Below are 7,104 nucleotides of genomic sequence, written 5' to 3'. Positions count from 1 at the left end.
TTATTTTATAAATTTTAATAATTTTATTAAAATATAAAAATACTTATATGCATATAATATAAACATATATTATTAATTTAACATCACAATAAAATAATTATACTAAAAATATGTTGAAAAGAGATAAATAAAATAAATATATAATACAGACGAGACAAGATAAGGAAAAAAGATAGCCTATTTTTAAGAAAGTGAGCCGAGTCTAACTCATTCTAAAAGCTAATTCAAGGGAGAAAAGTGTCAAATACTATATAAGGAGCACGTTACTCTGTCCCAGACCATTTTTGACCAATAAGTTCAAGAAAGAAACATTGGAGAGAGGAGATATAGGGAGAGAATTTAACTTTTGAAGTATTTTCTTGTAATAATCACATTTCGAGTTAGAATTTAATTGTTTTATTGAATAATTATAATTAATTTATTTATTTTTCTATTCCTAATTTCCAATTATAAACTCCTTTCCTCATGAAAGAAGCCATTTTAAGCAAATTTACACCTACATTTAAATAGAGCTATGTGAATTACATGTAAAGCTGTAATATTATATATAAATTTACAAATGTTTTATTATACAATAATGAAATATATAATTAAATTTTATTACTAAAAAAATTATTTAATTTATTAATAAAATTATTAATTATTTATTCCGTCTACTTTTATATGTTGTTTTTTAAAAATTATTTTATCTAAAAGTATATGTTATTTTGAAAAGATTAAGAAATATTAATTAATTTTTTTTTTAATTTTACTTTTATTTTTAATAAATATAATAATTATTTTTATAAATTTTTAAAAAATATTTTACCACATGTATCTTTTAATTAGGCGATGTAAAGGGCAATTTAATTAAATTAAAAAATATTTTATTATATTTAAGTGATTTAATTATTTTTTAATTATTATATAAACACTTAAATAACAAATAAATTTGACAAATAAAAGTGGAAGGATGAAATATTAATTATCATACAACGTTTGTAGAAAATGAAAAATTTATCGAGGATAATTATAAATTTAATATTATAAAAAAATTTACTATTTTATGAAATTATTTTATTTTTCTATTCAATTACTTTTATATGTTAAAAACTTATATGTATTAATTTTTTTTTTCAATGAATAGTTTATTATAATGCATAATACTTATTTCATTGAATTGAGCAAAATAATTTTTTTTTAATTCTAGTATCCCTTGCATATGCCTGCATTCTTGTATAAATATAAGAAAAGGCCATACAGCTTTTTGATATGCTTAAGGATAGAACAAAAGAATTGGATCAATGGGTCAAATAAAAATTTATTTTATTTAATTAAAAAAAATAAAATATTTTATATAATAATAAATTATCTAATGAAAGAAAATTAGAAATTAATCACATTTTTTAATATATATATATAATCAAATAATCATTAACAATTGATCTTTAATTTAATTTCAAAATTGAGTCTTCACAATTTTCATTGCAAAAAAAATATTATCTCAACACTTGTAATTATAATAGCTAATCATAAGCAAACAAATTAATAGATACAATAGATGGTTAATATATTACATGCAATAATTATTGAATTATATAAATACAACATTTCTCAAAATAACAAGTTTAAAATTATTAAATATAATAATGCTTTAAAGGTTTTCATGTAATAAAAAAATGATTTTAGTGAAATTACATGGGTAATTGTTTGAAAAATAAAAGTTAGCTCATCATGCAAATTTAATTTATTATATTTTAAGAAAATGAGTCAGGTCTAACTCACCCCCCAAAACCTAACTCAAAGGGGAAGGAGTATTCAAAACCATATAAAGGGCACGTTACTCTGTTATAAACCAATGTGTGATCTTAGCACACCTCCCTCATGCCAAGATTGAATACTTAGAGTGTGAAATACTTATGAGAGAGGCTCAAACATTGATTGGGGAGGCTCGGATACTATTTTAAGAAAATGAACTGAGCTTAGCTCAAACTCAAAAGTCAGTTCAAGGGGGAGGAGTGTCCAAGGCTATATAAAGAGCATATTACCCCTATTTCAAGCCAATGTTGGATCTTGACAATATATATAGTCATAGTAAAAAGATGAACTTGATAATTAAATATTGATCGATGTTTAATTAATTTAATTTAATTTAATTTCTTACCTTTTGATTATGAGCTTTCATGGTCAGGATAGAAACAGTGATGTTGCATAACTTAGAAATAATTTTCAAACTAATTTGGAGTCATTTAGGAAGGCGGATTATTTTACATTTCTTACTTATCATTATATAGAAATGATTTTTAAATTGATTTGTGAGTTGGAAATCATTTCAATTCAACATGTAAATTAGTTTTTTAAAAAATAACTTTATTCTTGTATTTTTTAATTAAAATTTGTTCCAACAATAACATGTTACAGTTGTATCTCAACTAATTCTAAAAATTTAAATTCTAAGATTTTAAACTCAAAATCCTAAAAATCTAAATTCTAAATCCTAAAAACTTAAATTTTAAAAATTTAAACCCTAACATAAACTCTAAAATCTAGACCCAAAATTCTAAATTTAAACTCTAAAAATCTAAACTCTAAATCCCAAAAATCTAAACTTTAAACCCTAAAAACTTAAATTCTAAAAATCTAAGCCTAATTCTAAAATTTTAGGGTTTAGGGTTTATCGTTTAAAATTTAGAGTTTAGAGTTTAGGGTTTAAAATTTTAAATTTTAAATTTTTAGGATTATATATATAATTATTGGAACACAGTTGAGACATGTTATTGTGAGAGTAAATAGCATTACTCAATTCAAAATAGTCTACTTCAGCTCGAGTTATATGAGTTATCATATTAATCCTTATTTAAATCTTTAATTTTTTTTTTTGAATATTTTAAATATATGCTAGTTAAAATGAATTATGAATGATTTTGAGTCGGACAAACAGATTAAGTTAAAATATGCTATCTCCACTTTATAAGTATATATTAACTAATTAAAGAAGGTTAGGATGCCAATTTAAATATTTTTGAAATATAAAAAATAAAGCAAGCAAAACATATATTGATATTATAAAATAGAATAAAAAATAAAAAGAAGAAGAAGAAGAAGAAGAAGAAGATGGATCTCCATGGTCAAGGAGACATAGATAGACTTTAATTTGGGCAATGAAATAGAAAGAACTTAACCGGACGTGTTGTTTGGAGTCGATAAATGTGAGAGTTAATTTTTTGACCTAACCTTTGATTGCAATGTAAGAAAAAAATTGTGTAATTAATTGATAATATTATATAAAATATTTAATATTTTATTGTACAGGGTAAATATTTTATTAATGAAACCATTTTTTCTAATAATAAAGTAAACAATAAAAGAGAAATTTTTATTTAATTTCGGTCTATTATAAATAAAAAATACAAATATGTGAATCTATATATTTAATATGCGGGTCTCATTATACATATTGTGTTTTGATCGATGAAGCCATTTTTTCTAATAATAAAGTAAATAATAAAAGAAAAATTCTTGTTTAAATTCGGTCTATTATACATTAAATATATAAATATGTGAACCTATATATTTAATAAGTGTGTCTCGTTAGTAAAAATCCATGACAAAAATAGGCAACTTGTTTTAACAACAAATCTTATTTTTTATGTTGATTTATAATAAAAGTATAAGTATTAGATTAATGATAAATGATAATTAAATTGAGTGATTTCATTTCACTTCACTTTCTTTTATTAATAAAATCTTATTTTTATATATAATAAAAGTAGTAAATATTTAATTTGATCCTGATCATGTAATTAGACCCAAAACTAATACTTATAGATTGATTTAATCAATCTCATTAAAAAAAAAAAATTGCATCCGATATTTATAATAGACAAAAATTGATTGTTATTGGTAATCCATTTGTGATTTTGATTTTTTTAATAAAATAAGTATTTATTAAAAATTTAACAAATCAATTACAATTTATAAATCGATTACTAAAATCAATTGTTAAGTAGAGTCTTTTTTAATGACTCAAAATTTATCAATCGATTGCTAATTGATTGTTAAATTGTAAGTTTTTTAAAAGGATACATTATATCTTGATGACCTTCCCCAGAACATCACCAATGGCTCTTAACACTCTTTTTATACAGATGGACTATTCCCGTCCAAATCACTCAATTCCACCATATTCCTGTCTTCATCCAATACTTTCAAAACACTATCTCGTAAAGAGATCTTAGCAGCCTGAGAGATCTTTCCCACTTGCCATGAAGAGTCCTTGTGCTTCACCTTGGTGACTGCTCTCGCTCTTTGCGAGAGAGAGAGAGTCCATATTACCAAACTGCTAAATAAAAATCCATGATTTTTAATTATGTCTTTCATAATAAAGATGTTCGATTTATGTTGTGGACCTATGAAGTCTTGGATTCCACATGCAATAATATCCAACCAGTCATTGATTTAGCAAATCAAGGCCTAAAGTTAAATTAATCACTTGAGCACAAAGAAGTTCTGGGATTAAATTCCAAACCCTGCTTCTTTAGTTTATAGAATTCATTAAAAGTATTAAAATTCTAAATTTAATCTTCAAACAAAATTATCAAAATATATATTTTGTTTCGGCTGAAATGGATTGCTGTTAATAGGCTATTTCAGCGGTTATCTGTCTTAACTTATAAACTAGTCAAATCAACTTATAAATTATAAAAATAAGTCTTATAATAATTTTTGAGTTTATAAGTTGAATCTATAAGCTAAACTTTTCATTTTGGTTCTCATAAACCATGTACTTATAAGATAATTTAATAAGAATATTTTATCATAAATTTTTTTCATTTCTCGTTTAATTTTAAAAATTTTATCATAAATTTTTTTTAATATTTTTTTAATAATATATTTATTTATAAGTTATTTTTTACTAAACATATTAATTACTTATCAATTACTTTTAAACTCGTTAATCAAATATGTAATTACCAAAACTTTTAAATGTTTATAATCTTAAATTAGTAATAAATTGATTTCTATAAGTTAAACTGGACAACCTCTTAATTAGAAGTCAAAAACATTTCAAATTTTATTTTAAAAACAACATTACGTATATATTTTAATCTTTTCAATGAAATTAACAACTACATGAAATGGAACAAAATAGCAGAACCTATTTCCACCCATATCTAGAACCCTTGCATACATACAAAAGAAATAAATAAATAAAGTGCGGAATAATTAGCATGCAAGTGCACAGCAAAACATGTGGGGTTTATCTTTTATTTCTTTATTTATTTATTTCAAATTAAAGGTACTTTTTTATCCGTTTTATTGACCTCTAGGACCATTAAAGGTGTATAATCAATTAAAATCCTTGAATCACAACCAAAAGTATTGAGATTATGGAGAAGAACATATAAAATCTAATGCAAATCCAAGTGATGTGATCATTGAAAGCACTTTTCCTCCAAGTCAAAGTCGTCCTCATGTTGGGTAGACCACCTTGCATGCATAATATTTATATATATCTAGCTATTTTCATTTCTCCCTTTCTAGGGCTACTTGTGTTTCAAAGTGAATGCATGTTCATTCCTTCTTCCATGGACTCTGCTACTGTTTGCAACTTGGCTGCCTAGCTAGTTTCTTTATTCGTACTCTCACAACAATTAAAAGCTTGTGAGAATATTTGTTAAAATTCTTTAGAGTAATTCGCATATGTTAAATGTGACATTAATTATCAGATTGACCAAGTAAATGTAAGCAAAATAGACAATTAGTTTGTTTTTGATAACTCTTTATTGGATATTTATAATAACAATGTCACACTTTACCCTTCGTAAGGCATAACATGATCCCGTAATATACCTAATAGATTACCGAATTTCGCCTACTGATAGCCTATTAAATATACTATTAGAAATTTTAAAACAATTTTCTTTCATTTTTAAAGTGGTGGGTAATTTTTAACAGATATTAAAAACCTTTAATTGAAGTCAAATCATAAATCAAATTTTTAGTTAATATAAAAAATTGAAACGATACAGAGAAGATTAGTATGGCTCCTGCGCAAGGATGATATGCACAAATCGAGAAATTGTCCAAATTTTAAAAGCTAGAGATGGTTCGGCCATTCCTAAGGAATGAGGAAGATGACACTAATTCCTTTTAATTAATTTCATATATATATCATTTAAGTGTTTTGTTAAATTTTAATTTGGTAGTATTTCATTATTTTTTTTATGCTTGCGTGATGTCATAAGTCACTAAATTAAAATTTCCTTTTCATTTTTTTTTATTTTTATTTGTCTCTTATGTACATAATTATCCATAATTACAAATTTAGAAATGAAAGGAAATTATTTTAAAATCCCTAGTAGGATATTTAATAGTCTATCGGTAGGCGAAGTTCGGTAATCTATTAGATATACTACGGGATTATGTTATGCGTTATGGAGGGGTAAGGTGTAACATGTTTTATTGGTATCAGAGCTGCTCGCATATCCTCTTGAGCGATGGTGGGGCAAACCTCAGCGAGGACGCTGAGTCCCGAAAGGGTGGGAGAAAGGTCCCTTAAGCAAATCACACATCGGCAAAGCATGGAGATAGTCTTGGGTTCAAAAAGTAATGATTTATAAAATGAAGAAACTAATCACTAGCGGCGCCTTTTGGTGAAATGGCCTGGAGAGTTGAAAGAACTTCAGAGTTAAGCGTACTCGCTTGAGATAAATCCTAGAATGGGTGACCTCATGAAAAGTTCTCCATTTTCTCCATTTGGCAAGCAACCCAAAGGTTGACCTGCAGCTTCAGGCAGTCACACAAATATATTGCAAAACAGCATTGCAACAGACTTGTCACAATCTATCATATCAGAATCAGATATGAGTGACTGAAACTACAAAAACATTTTATTTTCTCCCGCCATTATTTTCTATCTTTTTTCCACTAGTTTCGCAATAATTCTTAAGCCTGAGGTGCCATAAGGTCCCATTCGAAAATAGAGTAGCGACTAGTCTCACAGTCATTTCCCGTTTCGGTCATTCATCGTTGTGGCCTTGGCTTATTTAACCCATTATGCTTTGTTTTCTTGATTTCTACTTTACCTTCATGTAATTGTTATTAATTTTTGTTCATGGCGTG

At 25.4% G+C, this 7,104-nt stretch overlaps 1 non-coding gene across 1 annotated transcript; it reads left to right on the top strand.

Annotated features, from left to right (window-relative positions):
* The first annotated feature begins 5,971 nt into the window (after positions 1-5,971).
* LOC131169643 (U6 spliceosomal RNA) lies at positions 5,972-6,075 on the top strand. Its single transcript, XR_009140534.1, has one exon. It is a non-coding gene; the product is annotated as a U6 spliceosomal RNA (small nuclear RNA).
* Positions 6,076-7,104: the final 1,029 nt, after the last annotated feature.

This window comes from Hevea brasiliensis, chromosome 1, assembly GCF_030052815.1.
Source record: "Hevea brasiliensis isolate MT/VB/25A 57/8 chromosome 1, ASM3005281v1, whole genome shotgun sequence".
Taxonomy (NCBI): domain Eukaryota; kingdom Viridiplantae; phylum Streptophyta; class Magnoliopsida; order Malpighiales; family Euphorbiaceae; genus Hevea; species Hevea brasiliensis.
The sequence above is the reverse complement of the archived record's forward strand: the minus strand, read 5'-3'. Positions and strand labels throughout refer to the sequence as shown.